Source organism: Hylobates moloch, unplaced genomic scaffold, assembly GCF_009828535.3.
Source record: "Hylobates moloch isolate HMO894 unplaced genomic scaffold, HMol_V3 SCAFFOLD_1, whole genome shotgun sequence".
Classification (NCBI taxonomy): Eukaryota; Metazoa; Chordata; class Mammalia; order Primates; family Hylobatidae; genus Hylobates; species Hylobates moloch.
In genome coordinates this window covers 194,982,051-194,999,797 of record NW_026652276.1, presented here as the reverse complement: position 1 = coordinate 194,999,797, position 17,747 = coordinate 194,982,051, and the positions used below count along the sequence as shown (strand labels likewise).

General features: G+C 33.8%; 1 protein-coding gene across 1 annotated transcript in view; it reads right to left on the bottom strand.

Annotated features, from left to right (window-relative positions):
- Positions 1-17,747, bottom strand: part of FOXP2 (forkhead box P2) — a 607,622-nt gene that overhangs the window by 528,744 nt on the left and 61,131 nt on the right. The window contains exon 2 of the mRNA XM_058426115.1: positions 3,706-3,850. The gene's annotated coding sequence lies outside the window, so the exon portion shown is untranslated. The remainder of the gene's footprint in view (positions 1-3,705; positions 3,851-17,747) is intronic.

Below are 17,747 nucleotides of genomic sequence, written 5' to 3'. Positions count from 1 at the left end.
TATGTTTAGAGCTCTTGTCCATTTTTTAATTGAGTTATATGTTTTCTTATTTTATTATTTATTTTTGAGACAGAGTCTCACTCTGTCACCCGGGCAGGAGTGCAGTGGCACAATCTTGGTTCACTGCAACCTCTGCCTCCCGGGTTCAAGCAATTCTCCTGCCTCAGCCTCCCAAGTAGCTGGGACTACAGGCGCATGCCACCATGCCTGGCTAATTTTTTTGTATTTTCAGTAGAGACAAGGATTCACAATGTTAGCCAGGATGGTCGTGATCTCCTGTCCTCATGATCTGCCCACCTCAGAAGTCCCAAAGTGCTGGGATTACAGGCATGAGCCACCACACCTGGCTATATGTTTTCTTATTATTTTTAAGAGTTATTTGTAGTATATTTTAGATACAAATCTTTTATCAGATACCTATTTTACAAATATTTTCTCCCAGTGTGTGGCTTATCTTTTCATTCTCTTAAGAGTAGCTTTCTTCAAAACAGCAATTTTTAATTTTAATGAAATCCAACTTATTAATTTTTTTCATGGATCATATTTTTGATGTTGTATCTAAAAAGTAATCAGCAAACCCAAGGGTAGTTAGATTTTCTTCTATGTTATCTTCTAGAAGTTTTATAGTTTTTTGTTTTATATTTAGCTTTGTGATCCATTTTGAGTTCACTTTTATGCAAGGTATAAGGTCTGTAGATTAACTTTTTTAACACATAAATGTCCAGTTGTTTAAGCACTATTTGTTGAAAAGTCTGTACTTTCTTCCTTGAATTGCCATTGCTCCTTTATTAAAGATGAATTGACTATATTTGTGTGGGTCCATTTCTGAGTTTTCTACTCTGTTTCAATGGTCTATCTATGTTCTTTCAACAATACCATATTATCTTGATTACTTAGCTTTATACTAAGTCTTAAAGTTGGAGACTGTCAGTCCTCTGATTTTCTTTTTCTTCCTCAATATTATGTTGGCTAACGTGGGCCTCTTCCTTTCCGAATAAACTCATGAATTAGTTTGTCAATATCCACAAAATAACTTGCTGGGATTTTGACTGCGATTGTGTTGAATATACATATCAACTTAGGAAGAAGTGACATCTAAATATTGAATCCATCTATCCATGAACAGGGACTATCTCTCCATTTATTTAGATCTTCTTTGATTTTCTTTCATCAGAGTTTTATTGTCTTCCTAATATTGATCTTATACATATTTTATTAGATTTATACCTAAGCATTTATCTTTTTGGTGTTAATATAAACAGTACTGTATTATTAATTTAAAACTCCAATTGTTCATTGCTGGCATCTGAGAAAGCAATTCACTTTTGTATATTAACCTTGTGTTAACATTAATCACTCATTAGTTTCAGGAGTTTATGTTGTTATTGATTATATGGGATTTTCTACACAGACAATCATGGCATTTGCAAATGAACAGTTTTATTTCTTCCTTCCCAATCAGAATGTCTTCTGTTTCCTTTTTTTGTTTCCTTGCCTTAGCTAGGACTTCCAGTATAATGTGGAATAGGAGTGGTGAGAAGGAACATCGTTGCCTTATTCCTGACCTTAGCAGAAAAGCATCCAGTTTCTCACCAATAGATTTTCATAAAACAAACCTCCATGTAACTATCAGACAGGTGAACAAACAGAATGTTTCCAACATACCAGAAAATTCTGGAACCTCCACCTCAATTTATTACCTACCTACAATTTAACCATTATTCCAATTTTGTTATCATCACTTGTTGCATTTCCAAACACTAAAGTCTAGTTTGGAACTTTATATACATATATATATGTATATATATAAACATACTGTATAATTTTGGGGGGTAGAGGTTTTCCACTCAACTTTTTATTTCTGCAGTTCATCCACTACAATCTGTGCTATAATTTGTTCATTTTTATTTCTGTAGAGCAGAGGGTCACCAAGGTTTTTCTGTGAACGGCATTATTTTCCAATTCTTCATCAGCCTCAAACCATAAATGGGAGCGCGCTACTGACCCACCAAATTTAAACAGGATTTTAAAGTTTCATCACACTTTTTAATAAGAAGAAAAGTTGTTTCATGTTAGTGAAAAGAATGGTAAGGTTTGTAGTATTTCTTCAAGGTTTTTCTATCTAGTTCAATGATTTAAAAAATGTTTTGGGCCGGGCACGGTAGCTTATGCCTGTAATCCAAGCACTCTGGGAGGCCGAGGGGGGCAGATCACGAGGTCAAGTGATTGAGACCATCCTGGCCAACATGGTGAAACCCCATCTCTACTAAAAATACAAAAGTTAGCTGGGTGTGGTGGCACATGCCTGTAGTCCCAGCTACTCAGGGAGTCTGAGGCAGGAGAATCACTTGAATCCAGGAGGCGGAGGTTGCAGTAAGCCGAGATCGCACCACTATACTCCAGCCTGGTGACAGAGCAAGACTCCATCCCAAAAAAAAAAAAAAAGAAAAGTTTTGAACTGAATGAACATCTAAGTCCAAAACCAAAAAAACAAAAAAAAGTTTTGAACTGAACATCTAAGTCCAAAACCAAAAAGTCTTCCTTTTCTATGCATAGTTACTGCTAAATTCAGTTTGTGCTAATTTGTAATTATAGATTTTCAGGAATGACCAGTGTTTAGGTGGCTCTATCAGAATGCACCACATAACAAGATTAAACACGAACCTGGAAATTATGTAGATTTTTCACTGTGGGCCACTTGGACCACTCCATCAGATGCTATGTCAATAAGAATATTGCACTGAAAACTTTGTCAATTTTGGAGATAACTGTATGCAATGTATGACTTAGTTGTAGTCAACTTTATTAAGTTTTCATTTTCTACTGTAGAATTTGAACTTTTAAAGACCAAACAATACTGTATCATTGAGATCTTTTACTGAGGAATAATAAAATGGTCAATTATTAAGTGAAAGTCAAATTTCTGGCAGCTAAACCAGTATATCACATACCATTATATCATATTATCATAAGGATGATGCCCTAGGTGACTTTCCAGATAAAAGTCGGCACAAAGAACAAGGGATTTCTTCCTAAGTAATTGTCCTAAGACAAGTATTAGCTTCAGTCCTCCTTCTATCAACTTCTGAACAGCAACAAAATTCTATGTTTCTATATAATCATTAATACATATCTTTTAAGTTTTTCCTAACAGATAGGGAATCAGTCTTTCCAGTACACTGAGCCAACAAAATTGATATATTTGTGTAGCAGATTATGGATACAAATTCAGTCCAATTCAGTTTCACCACATGGAGTGAATAAAGAAATTAATGTATCTTTTACCAGGTGGTAGATTCAAGCAGACATATTAAAATAGTCTTATTCTCAGATATGAAGAAATATAAAAGAAAAAAAAAACCAAAGTTTAGAGCAAAAAGAGATTATAATGGCAAAACTGCAGATACTGTATCAAAGGAAATTTCCTTCTTTTCATCAGAATACTCAAAATTCTTAACAGCTCTCCATCAGAAAATACAATTAATATTAATCTATTTTACATTAAATATTATTATTGTAAGGTATCATTTTATATTATGTTAGTAAGTATTGTCACAAATCAAAACTTAGAAGTTACAACCAAAACACCTGCATATTTTGTAGAGGAAAAAATCCAAACAATATTGTCAGCACATTATTTCTGCTAAAACCTGAATAGCAATAAAAACTGAGAGATGAAAAATATGTAGAGTACAGATGACTTACATTTGGAGAGTTAGACTTTAATTCTCTCTCTCAGGATTGAGGAATCTTATTCTTTGTGCTTACAATGCTCCTTTCTCCAGAGTATTCTTCTACTTCCAGGACAGGTCAGGACAAAGCTTCAACAGACTTCTATTATTTGTTTGATCTAGAGGGAAATTATACTTTTAATCAATTATTACAAAATGCATCAGTTTGTTTTTTTCTTACTGTACTGGGGGGTTGAAGCTTCCTATTATTTTCTGTTGGATATGAGGTGAACAGAAATATAAGAACTGCCTTGTTAAACATTATAATAAATAAATCTAGTATTTAAATTAATCCCACTAAAAGAAATCCACATCTATCTTCTTTTTCATTTTTATGGCTAAGCAGCATAGCAAGAGAAAATTAACATTCAAAATCTAAATGACTACAAAGCCTACTCAAATGTATTTTTTAAAAGACTTTAACATAATTTTGCAAATCCATGAGTTTGAATGGACTGGCAAAGACGATTAGGTAAGAGATATTTTTATTCATTTTTTTTAATGTCTTAGGGCTGAAGAATTACAGGATGATTAGAAAAGTGTAAAGGAAAAAATATTTTTAAAAATTTTAATGGAATAATAAAAAAAGATGATTTTAAGAACATGAAACAGACCAGAAACAGTACAGGGTCTGTAAGACAGCAAGAAATCTGGAATGAGATTTTTTTTAATGGTACAAAGGTTGGGAAACTGCTACTGAAGCAAGGTATGTTGGACATCTTAGAGTATTTAACATGGGTATGTTCTCAATCTGGTTTCATCTTAATTCTCAAACAAATTTATAAGACGTAAAAATGCAACACATCCCACCTTTCTTTACAAGAACACAGAAATGTGATAGATGAATATCTGACCTTTGGTGAGATGAACATTCATAAGTTTAAGAGAACTCGTTCTATATTCAAATTTTATCAAAATGTAAGTTTCCAATAATGGGTATTTTTCTGCATCATTAAAATTAAGAATTAAGATAAATATCTTCGGCCTGGCATGGTGACTCACGCCTGTAATCCCAGCACTTTGGGAGGCCAAGGCAGGCAGATCACTTGAGCTCAGGAGTTCAAGACCAGCCTGGCCAACATGGTGAAACCCCGTCTCTACTAAAAATACAAAAATTAGCCAGGCATGGTGACATGCGCCTGTAATGTCAGCTACTCAGGAGGTTGAGGCACAAGAATTGCATGAACCCAGGAGGCAAAGGCTGTAGTGAGCTGAGATTGAGATCATGCTACTGCACTCCAGCCTGGGCAACAGAGTGAGACCCTGTCTCAAAAAAAAAAAAAAAAAAAAAAAGATAAATGTCTTCAACATGTGCCATTACCTGGATCACATCCCCTTGCCTTATCTTAAAATCACTCATATTCCCTTCCACTAAATAATAAACTGGAATTCAGGGGGAACATTTAAAGCAAAATTATATATATATATATATATATATATATATATATATATATATATACATGCACACACACACGTGTTTAGGGGAAATGTGCATGATAGCACTTTAAAGTTAGTTTTTGCTCATAAACTTAACACAATATACTGGTGGTATTTATTTTAAAAAAAACAACTATTGTGAGAAAATAGTTAAAACAAAACCAAAAAACATCTATATCAGAATAGCTAAAATACAAAATGTAAAATATATGTGGGCAAAAGGGCACCTCTTTAAACCATCATCTGATCACAAATTGATACTTGTGCAATTTTCTTCTGTTTTTAACCAATGTAAATGATATTTGCAATTATTTACCTGGAATATCTCAAAATTATTTCAAGGTGAAATAAAAACATAAATTTCATTACCGAAGATTAAAGCTATATCCACTGAAGACTTGATTTTAGGATTAGAGTAGGTGTGTTGTTTTCTTTTCTAAAGATTCAACTAATCTAATCCAAATTTGAAAGTCTTAGTACTGAAACTTATCAACAGACACTTTCTAGATGAATATATCCACATGGCAGTTCAAGCACAGGTAGTTCTGCTTTAGTTTCCAGAACACAGAAGTGGTTTTGCAGTATTTTGGGTCAGTGAAGACCAATGCACATTCCTTTAGGGAAGCTTTTTGAACTGACAAAGGATAAATGATTGACATCAATAACAAATACTTTTTGTTGTCCTGGACTGACATGTCATTTATAACAATACGTATGCTAATTAATGCCATCCATATCTACCAGATGTGTCAGAGGAGTATGCCAGACTCTTCTCCACAGGATATAGCTTTAATGTGGCTAAAATTACATTATCAATATGGAAATGCATCCCTTTGTGATAAAGAACTGAACTATTCACACACACACACACAGAGAAAATATACTTTTCATGATAGAGAAAATCCCACTTATATGTACAACCAGCTGTACTTTTTCTTAACCTTAACCCTAAAAATTATAGTATATAATGTACTAAAATACTAGTTGAGGTCTTCACAAACCACAATATCAACATGACACTTTACTATAATACATTAAAATTTCATTTGCAGATTCTCTCAAGTATGCTGGTAGTCATTAACAACTAGAACTATGTATTAATCATCTTCATTTCCCATCCCTTAGGACAGAGCTTGGTATATAGTGGGCACCTTTTTTTAAAATAAACATTTAAGTCACCAAAATTATGTAGAGTATATATGTCAATGAATTCACCATATACAAAGAAAGAATTACAAATGTTGTCAACTAAAACTAGTCATGAGATAAACCTATAAAGAACTCTTCTTATTGTCTGGTAGTTTGGGGGCTTAGAAAACAATATCCCAAAATGAAGGCCTCAGAAGTAGCCTCAGAAAGCAAAGTTTGTCTCTGATCTTCTGCACTCCTGTCTCTCAGTCCCATTTTTCCCCAAGGCTAGCCATAGAAACTAGAATCCCTCCTCCTCAAGGGAAGTCCTAGAAATCAAAGCCCCCTTTCCCCAAAGCTAGTCAAAACCTAAAAATATTACTCTAATTTTTCCCTCACCTTTCTGTGTCGTAACTTGCTGTAAAGAAATTATCTGACCTATACTATTTGACTGTAGGTCTTCAGATCCCCGGAAAGTCCTGCCCCATGCCAGGAAGGAATGCATGCTCAGAGGCCAGGGAGAATCTAGACAGACAGGCCTTGCTGGAGTTCTCCACTCAGTCTATTAGCATTAAATCATAACCTTTTCCTCCAATATTTCTACACAGCTGTCTATAGTTTGTTGAGTCTTTGCATAAAAATAGAGAACTTCCCCTGTATCTTTGGATCTTCATGCTGAGGGCTCCTATGTACAATGTTAAATAAATTTGTATGTCTTTTTCCAATTAATCTGTCTTTTGCAAGTTAATTTTTTGGTGAACCTTCAGAAGGCCAAGGGTAACTTGCCCCTTTGGCTCCTACAATAGCTAGCACTGAATAAACATGAACTATAATTCCAGTGATTGTTAGTCCTGGATTAGCTGGGATAGATGTGGTTCATACCTATTGCAATTATTAATAGCTATCCCTTTCCCTCTTAAAAGTGTCCCAGTTTGGATGGCAATTTTACATATTCATCCAAAGTATCATTAGTATATTATTCATTTATTATTTATTTCTTTTTATAAACAAATTACTGTTTTTTTTTTCTTTTTCGTTACTTTCCATGATGCTGTTACATGAAAAAAAAAATCATTGGTTGGAATTAGAATGAACGAAATTCCATTCTTTCAACATTAATAAATTTATATAGATGGTCCCAGAGTTTAGTAAATCTTTACATCCTTGAAACTAAACATTTTATTATCAGGACAGGAATAACCTAGCTGAAAAATCCAATGTGACTTCTTAATTCTTAGTTTGCTTAACTTATCTGCTTCATTTAGCTCATTGTTTACTCTTTCCTTCTCAAAACTCTTCCTTTGGTTTGCATGATACCACTCTTTCTTAATTCCTCTCCTAACTCTCAACCCTGCTTTTTCAATCTTGTGGGTTACTATTCTTACATGTGCCTCTACCATGTCAGTTTTCTCAAGATACCATTCTAGTCCCAATTTGTATTCTATTTCTTGAATCAACAACTACTTGTTGCAAATGATTCTCGAACATATACATCCAGTCCACCACCCTCCCCTAACCTTCACATTCAAAGTACCTACTGGTTATACAATCTCCTTTCTGGTCCTTTATCCTTCAGTCTCAACTCTCTTGAATCCATACTACACACCCAACCTAAGTTTTTTTGTTATTTGTTTTTCTGAATGTAAATCTGATAGTATTGTTCCCAGACCAAGGAAACAACCAACAGTTATGGAAGGTGTGAACATCTGCAGAAAACTCCAAGGCAACACAAAACGGAGTGAATCTAAACCCACCAGAATAAGTGATCAGTTACTGGTCTCTCATTTGTAATCCCAACTTACTTTGACTACAAAAATTTTTGCATGTAGTCATTAGGTTTCAAGGCAACAATCACCAGAAACAATATATGATTAATATCACATACATCATAAAGGTCACAAAATAAAATACCTAAAGACAAAAATATCAATTAGGCAAGGCGCAGGATAAAGGAAAGTTTCATGGTACTATGGCAAAGTCTCTAAAGAGGTGCTTTTTTAAGCCCCATAAAATTACTGCCATTACTGCTTTGTAGGAATGTATGTAGGTTTAGTCTTGCCAAATCGGAATTTTCCAGACAGACTGCTAAATCATTATGTGTGCGCATGAGAGAGAGAGTGAGACAGAGTCCAATTTTTAAGATTTAACAACTAATCTCATATTTTAAAAAAACAATAAATACCAACAAATAATACTTGCAAGCTCTATAAAGGACATGGACCACTCCCTTCTTTTTTTAACACAAGGGCTAAATGGATGGGCTAGCCTGCGAACTGACAACCAAGTACAACGTGTTTTCCAAATAAAAGTCTGGTTTGAGTTTTGAACAATCAGTAAATATATTTTGCTATACAACACACTTACATTCTGACAAAATATTTGCTATTGACTTTTAGCACTTTAAAACATCTAGTAAATGCAATTTTTCATCCTCTTTTGCTCAGCTGTCTTCCACTGACTCTTAAGTATCTTCACTTGAATATTCTGATTCTGACTCTTATTCAAATAATGGCTGATATATTTTCAGTTCCATCTCAAGCCTTTTTGTTTATTTTCTTAAATATTGTTGTTTCTTAAATATATACCAAAGCATACTAAGTGTCTCTAGAAAGCATCTTAAAAGCAGTCTCTCTTCCACCTACTACTATAATGACAGTTTTTCCCTCTTTACTCCAATAACAATTTCAAATTCATATTTCTCACATCCACCAAATGTCTTCAAACATCCCTCTTATCATTATCTTTACAGAACATGCCAGATATACCTTTTGCAAATATATAATATGTTTTTAAAGTATATTAGACTGGCATAGGGGGAAGTGGGGGAACGCATTAATGCCTAAATTTAATAGATGTGACTTCAAGTCATGCAACTATTTCTCTGGTGCCTCTTCTTACAAGTGCATCAACTAGGATAGGGAGGGGCTCCTCAATACCTACCAAATAAAACAAAACTTATTAGCCTAAAACCTAAGGCCTTTCATTCTTAGGATTGAATTTGCCTCTCCTTTACTTTGTTTCACTTATCTCTACATTCTAGAATCAAACTGAACTATTAGATATTTGCTTTGATTTTCTTAGAGTCTCAATCTGCTCCACTTAGCATGTCTCTATTTTCTCAAATTCTATTTGTCCAAATGTCACCATACCTTTCAAGCCTCAATTTAATTACCATTAACTTCATGAAATATTCCCCTATTCTCTTAGCCAGGAATAAGCTACTCAAATAGCATTTTCTCTACAGCTCTCCTCTAAAAACTGTCCATGTAATCTACTATGTAATACATTTGTCCACATACCTGACTTCTAACATTTAATTTAAAATTATTTGAAAATAGAGAATGTATTATTCATCTGTGTCTTTCTTAACAATATAGCTTTATTATGAAGAAAATACTGAGTCATTTGACAAGGAATGGTATGGAAGATAGAGGCAGAGCCATAGTATAACTCAAAGACAGTTATGTTAACTCAAAGACAGCTATAGTATAACTCGAAGACAGAGCTATAGTATAACTCAAAGACAGCTATAGTATAACTCAAAGACAGTTATAGCAGAGCTATAGTATAACTCAAAGACAGTTATAACTCAAAGACTTCTTAATCTTTTATCTTCATCAATTGCAAGAAATAATTGTCACTGCCATTATTTCCAAATAAATAAATCTGTCAAAAATATGTCTCATGCCAACCAAGTCATTGGCTTTTATAAAAAACTTACCAAACAATCTATACTGAGATAGTCAAATAAAACAGGTGATTTTAAATAACTTATTTAAAGTTCTAAGTCAACATTAAAATTTAAGATTGTTTTCCATGAAAATCATGTTACATGACAATTTCTTTTAAATGATAAGATAAATCTCTTTCCTAAGGCCCACTACATACAGTATGAAAAGTAAGATTAAAATTAGCATACTGTCAACTAAAAGTCAAGTTTGAAAAATATTTGAAGAGATTTTTTCTCAGCCAAATATGAGTACCATGACCTGTGACACAACACCAAGAGACCTTGAGGACATGTGCCCAAGTTGTTGACCTTAGCTTGGTTTTATACATTTGAGGGAGACGTAAGACATCAATCAATACATGTAAGATATACAATGGTCTGGTCTTGAAAGGTGGAACAACTCAAAGTGGGAATGGGTCTCCTGGTCATAGGTGGATTCAAAGATTTTTCTCAATGGCAATTGGTTGAAAGAGTTATTATCTGAAGAACTGGAATCAATAGAAAGGAATATCTGGGTTAAGATAAGGGGCTGTGAAACCCAATCTTTTATCATGCAGATGAAGCCTCCAGGTAGCTGGCTTCAGAGCTCCTACTGTTACAGTGGGTAGCTAGTCAGACATGAGCAGAGCAGGAGAGAGCTCTCCTTCCACATGCACACACACCAAAAATGTCAGGCAACCAATAACATTTCAAGTTATTGTTAACTGTCTCTGTAAAATAATAATTGGTCGCAGCCAGCACCAGAAAAAGGCAGTCTCCTGATAGAAAAAAACTAAAACTGGTGATCAGCAGCTTCTGGATAAGATCTCAGGAGTTGGGTGAGTGGGAGGAAGCATGTACATTAAGAGGCAAAATGGCACAGGTTAACTGGTGTATGACCTTCTAGTAACACTCAGACTGGTAAGGGAAGAACGCCTCAAGTGAACATGTGTACAACCTCAGTAAACACACTGCACATGCTCCCCTCCCAAGTGTTAGCAAGCCACTGTGCATGCAGACAGTGCACCCCCAAGGGAAGAGTCAGCGGAGAAGGGATGCAACCCCCCCAGAAACATGCTGACATACAAAACTCCAAGTCAAAAGGTCAAACCACACATATGATCTCTCAAGTCACCCACTTGGCCCTCTTTTATGTGTACTTCCTTTCATTCCTGATCGAAAACTTTTTAACAGACTTTCACTCCTGCTTTAAAACTTGCCTCAGTGTCTCCTGCCTTATGCCCCTCAATCAAATTCTTTCTTCTGAGGAGGTAAGAATTGAGGTTGTTGCAGACCCATACAGATTTGCTGCCAAAATACTTTGGTGCCACATGACACAGACACTTTCCACTGCTAAAATTATCAGACCTAAAATGGTGCCAGATTCCTCGTTAATTCTCTCCTGCATCAGGGAAAAGACCTGAAAAGGGAAGGGAATTCCCTATGGAAAGTAGCTTTTCCCCACAAGAAACAGCTTTCCAGGGCCATTTCAAAATATGTCAAAGAAATATATTTTGGGGTAAAACACTTTAATTTTTTTGAGGGTCTGCTATCTGTCATGTGATGCTATACTACAGTCACGTTGGAATTTGGTGTCTTATTGCTAGAGTCTGTTTTGTCAGTCTTAAGATCTTTGTTTTAATGTTAATGCTGAACAGCTGTGCCTGAATTCCAAAGGAAGAGGATATAATGAGGCATGTCCGATCCCCCTTCCCATCATGGCCTGAACTAGATGTTCAGGTTTACTTTGGAACGTCCTTCCTGGATGAGAGGTAGGTCCATCAGTCAGTTGGGGGTCTTATAATTTTATTTTTGGTTTACAATACTCAACATATATAGGGTCATCCAAGTAGTTGTTAAGAATCAGAAAGAGGAGTACTAAGTCATTTTCTATATTCTATTAATAACTGTATTAGCAGCCAATTTTAGAAAATGGAATATTTACATGAGTTATTTTAGGGAAAAGAACTTATCTACATAATCTTTGGGTCAAGATTGGTGCCTGACATAAAGTAGATTGTCAATGAATGATAAGGATCTTCTAACTGGGAAGACTTTGTGAGACTCTGGTTCAATCCCCACAATTTACAGAAGAAATTCACATAAGTATTTTCCCCAGAATCTCAGAGGGTATAAATGGCAGAGACAGGATTTGACTTCAGGATAATTGTCTTAAATCCAGCAGTCTTTTCTTTTGGAAATCCAAATTTACTCACTATTCAGTTTATATATAAATATACACATATAGTATTTAATCTCTTTGAAGACATTTCGAAATACTAATTTCCATTAAATAATGTATTTAATCAAAAGTAGAACATACCAATATTCTTTGTACAAGTTGTCCACTGACTATGCTTTTTATAACACTTTGAAGTTCACATTAACCATTTCACTTATATATTTACATATTTATAACTGTAGAGTCAAATAAGGGTATCAAAACTATAAAACTAATAATCTTCCATTCTCAAAAAGGCACAAGTATCAGCATCAATGGATTCATACTTAAAGGAGATGTACTTACACTTATTTTTTGAATAATTTCTGAGTAGTTGATGATTGTTTATTAGCTTGTTCATGATGCGGAAAAAAATCTCAGAGCAAATAGGCAGGAGAGGTGGAAAAAAAAGAAAACCTACCTTATCTATATTGCCCTGACAATTGAGTTTGGGCAACAGTATTTTCTAAATGTACCCTATTCAAGGCTGGATATGTAATTACCTTCAGTTCATAGTCTAGACATTAATGCTTTCATAGTATTTAAGACTCCTTGTAACATGCTTGCAGCTTTAAGTAAGCAAGGCTAAATCTTGACCAGATAAATTAGCAAAGAATGCAATAAAAGCTGCAATAAAAGAACTTTATCCTACAAACCTTCAAGTTGCTGCTAAATGAGATTTCTTTGAAATGCAGATCAGTTGAACTAGATTAGTGAATTTTAGCTCCTGTCAACATCATAACAAAATACAAATACAATTGTTCACTGGTCTTATCTCCATGCTTCCATCTGCTGCCTTGTTATTTACTTTCCTTGATTTACTATGCAGATCTAAATAAGGCACATCAAGGAGGGCTTACAACACAATGGCTTCTTAAGCTTTACATCAAGGTATTTGAAACTGAAGCCAGGAAAGGGCTGCCATCAAAGACATATCTCTAATGAACTTCCATATCAGAGAAGGTTTGGTATTTAATACTGCTGTGAAAAGAAAGAGCTACAAATCAGAATGGCCTATGAAAGAAAATGCCTACAAATCTTGATGAGATTAGCACCTCTGAGAATTAATATCCCAATAAAAATGATGTCTGGTACACTGAAGAGTTAACTTCCAACCTTTGCAAATATAATGCACTATGTCAGGAGCAGGGAAATCATTTGACAAGGTTAAAAGGTCAGGAAAGAATTTTTAATTCCCCCCAACGCTAGAAAATAATATTTTTTATTCCTGCTCATAGTAACTCCATGTCAGAAGAAACACATTTAAACATAATTAACACAATTAACAGATTTGTAACATTACTTTCTATGTCATAAGCATTTTTCACTATTGTTCAAAAAGGAAAACTAGGAACAACTACACAGTAAAATAATGTAATCTAAAATGACAGCATGCAACATTTGTTCATCAATTCTAGTATTTTCCTTTTCTTCCCCCACAGCAATCTATGGCAACAGAGAGTAAAATCTTCTGTCATTTTGCAAATCCTGAGGTGCCATTTTTATTTTATGCCACTACTCTTTTTAAGAGATACAGATAAGGAAAAAATTTATTCTACCCTTTCTTTAACCTAATTGTGTTTTCCCAGTTTTATTTCTAATATGCCAAAGTCAAACAAGACAATAACTCACAAACCTAATGTGAAAGTTTCCAGCAAACTCTGCTTGCATTACTATTTGACAATTTCTTTCCCATAAGCAATAAGATCTATAAACAAATAATACTTTTTTCCTAAAGAAAACATTTCAATCATTTATGTCATTGTATAGCAAGGGAAGATCCCACAAGCATGTTCTGTTCCGTGGATCAATCAGTTCCGAACCAAAGTAGACATGTTGTCGACTCCAGTGCCTGGAAATCCTGCTGCAGGCTCACCAGATGATGAAAACTGAGGTATGCAGTGTATGGGGGCCCCACATGGCATTCAGTAGCTTCTGGGCATGTCAAACTTCAGAACTACCCTACAGTCAATGACAGCAAACACCTTCCCTGTTCTTGCCTCCAAACATCCACTTGCTTCTCTACCCTCCCTCCAAATCACGGGCAGTCTTCCAAAAACAAAGCCCCAAACAGAAGCAACCTCCCTTGACTACACAACAGAAATCACAGTTGTCTTTTTGCTGGATTTCATTTCATGTAGGTGATGTTCCAGACTTATTTACAACCACAAGAGACTGTTACCTCTTCTTGTTTAATGAAATGACAAAACAACAGATTTGCATATGCAAAAGCAGGTGCTGTAACAGGTTTGACTACTCTTGACCTAAAGCATGTAAAAGAGGTTTATTTGCAACAACTGTCTCAAAGGTATTGGTGCTCTGATGGGCAAACACTCTACCATCTGTAGAAGTATGTGCTCAAAATGACAATCTGAATTCAAAACTGATCAATAGATCTTCCCTCATCTTTATCCATATGTTGAAATATTAAGATGTGTACATAATAGACTATTTTACCTATCAGTCACAGATAAGAAAACTAAAATTAGAATGTTGACATGTAAAAATTATGTATTCAATAGATAATGTCAGAACAATTTGTTTCATCATTGTGCCACACATACTGTAAGATACCAGATACTGTATTTTAATTATGTATTATTTTATATAGTAAGTTTTCATAGTATTAATAATCCTAATTGCTGGGATAATGGCCAAAATAACTACTTTATTAGATTTCTGCTACTTTATATTCCTTAACTATTTTTACATTCAAGCTGTAGTTTTAGATCTTGAAAATAATGAAATTGCGTGCACTAGTTTCTTAGTCTCTCTTACTTTTAGTTTCAGTTTAGACAGGTACATTTTTCCACTGAGATTACTATTTTCTTTTAGATAAGAGGCTACTTTTTCCCTTCCACACTAAAGTCTGAACATAACCTCTCACTGAATGGAATGACTTGTTTTTGTGTTATATTTGCAGAAGGTAGCACCATATGCCCTAAGCTCCAAGTTGGATGCTCTTTTTACAGTCTAATTTGCTTGTCAAAAGATGTTACAATCACAAACCTACAATGTGCAGATAAACTTAGTATTACATGAAATAAAACACAATTTTTCTCACTTCCTTAAAATGTAACAAATTGATCTCTAATAAATGCAAAAGGTTTGTAAAGTTCAAATAATGCCTGAATTATAAATAAAAGAACAATGGCACCACATGATTGAACAAAAAAAATAATGCACACACACAAATTCTCTCTCTTACATAAGTTTAAATAAATTCTCTACAATTAAGAACAAAAACCTTGTCTCCTTTTTGAAAAAACAGAAACAGTAAGTAGTGTCCAATTTTCAAGCTGACCTAAAAATAATCAACGACTTCTTAAATAGAAGTTTCACAAAAATAAAGTCATTTTTATTTTTATGAAAATCACAATTCATTATGAAAATTTGAGTGAAATATAACTACTTATGCTAAATATTTCTGCAATTCAGCTGTATATCTTTTTAATTAATTAATTAATTAATATCTAATTAATTTTGTTTTAACCTCCAGGAAGATTAAAATTTTGCTAGCATAGTATTCTTTTGTTTGTTTAATTATGATTTTTCCTATTTGCTCATTAATGATGAGGAGATGGTATCCGACCATGGGAAGGGGGAAGGAAAGTCTATACCTGCAGACAACTGGTTTACATTTTTCCCGTTTCCCTTTTTGTTTAGTTACTTTAGCAAATAAGAATTAAAATACCATTTAGGGAAAAAAAATGGTATTCAGTGGCCATTTCTAACAACTGACATGAGACATTATGACCCCTTCAAAGCTTTTCCAAATTTTTAAAAACTAAAATTATTTACTTAATAGGTTGTAACTGCCTTTTCTCAGCCACAGTAATCCATCATGTGAATAAATATTTAGACAATATTTTAAATGTGTACAATGTACTTGAGGGAATGCCACAGTTCCAGGCTGTCATGTAAATACAATCTGATCAAAAACATTCTGCTTGTATAATAAAAGCCCAGCTAGAAACACAATAGTTCAGCCAAAGAGAGAAAATTGATATCTAGGAAAACCACAACAGTGGAAAGTGACCACCAGTGACATAATTGCAATTTTAAGAAGTTTTGAAAGTTTTCTTTGGTAAAGTAGACATCATATAAAGAATATATATCTATTTTAAACAGCTATTAACGTGTCTTAAAAATTTGCCATTTGTGAATAAAGATGATATATCCATTTAATAAACAACACAATGCAGCAAAAAAATAATAATAAAGTAGCACTGTATGTACTATCAGGGAACAATTTCCAAGGCTATTAAGTGAAAAAGCAGAATACATCAAAGAGTATATATTGTTACTATTTGTGGAAAAAATGTATATAAAGATATATTTATGTTTATATATACATTGACTATTTCTAGAAACATACCGAGACACTGGTTTTAGTAATTTCTCCTTGAAAAGTGGAAATGGATAATTAAGGCAATGCTTCACAAACTTTTTAATGACAACACAACATAGAAATTGATATCAATTATAAAACTGCACATCGGGACAAATGGAGGGCTAGCTTTCCCAGGCCCCACCCTGCTTTTGTTGCATGCTAAAAAGATAACTATCTCTTCATCTGGACCCTAAAATAATTGAGGCTCAGCAGGCTACAAGATACTATGTATTACCTATCTTTAAGAATTAAAGTAAAATCAAATAAGCCAGATTGACCAAATAAAGCTTATCGATGAAGATTAGAAATGTATTAATATATCTAGTCAATCTTCTTGCAGTTTAACATATTTAAAAATTAGCACCTGCTAGAAAATCTAAATGAACACTAAATGGTATTCATATAATCCCTTAATCTTTTCAATTTAAAGATGCTGCTGATAATAATATAATTTTTACTGTATACATCAAGAGTCCTTAAACCAAATTTCCTGGCTCTATTTCACTACATCATGATGTGTTTTACCATGTCCTTACTATTTCAAGAAATTAAAAGAAAAAAAATTTAACTCAACATGAGCGTACTAAAATTGAGTTAAATTTTATCCATGACTCTGCTATATTTTACTTTTTACTTATTTTAACACATACTTACATAAAGCAATTAAGTCGAAGGTTTCACTTGTTAACTCAAGAAGCTCCAGCTGATGTTCATTTCTTTTTTATTTTGAAAGAAACAATTTATTTTATTACTTTAATGAACACTGCTAGATAAAAAAAAATTTTAATAGGGGGAATTAATAATAAAGTAACTCTTCGATGGTAATTAAAGGGCTAGTGCTGCTGATGTTAGTCTGACCTCAGCAAATAGTGCAGGTGAGCTAGAAGGCACTTTTTGTAAAGAAAATAAGATTTGAGTTTATTTCTACCTCTCACAAGGTCATTCTGGTTTGTTTTCATAGTGAAACCATGTAACAGCTTTTTTATTAGTTTATATGGAAAACTTATGCTAATAATCACATATTACATATTGGGCAATTATTTATAATATTATGTCAAATGATGGAGGTATTCCAAGGAGAAAAGAAGTCAAGACCACTGTTCACAAGTAACTGGTAAAAGAGTAGGA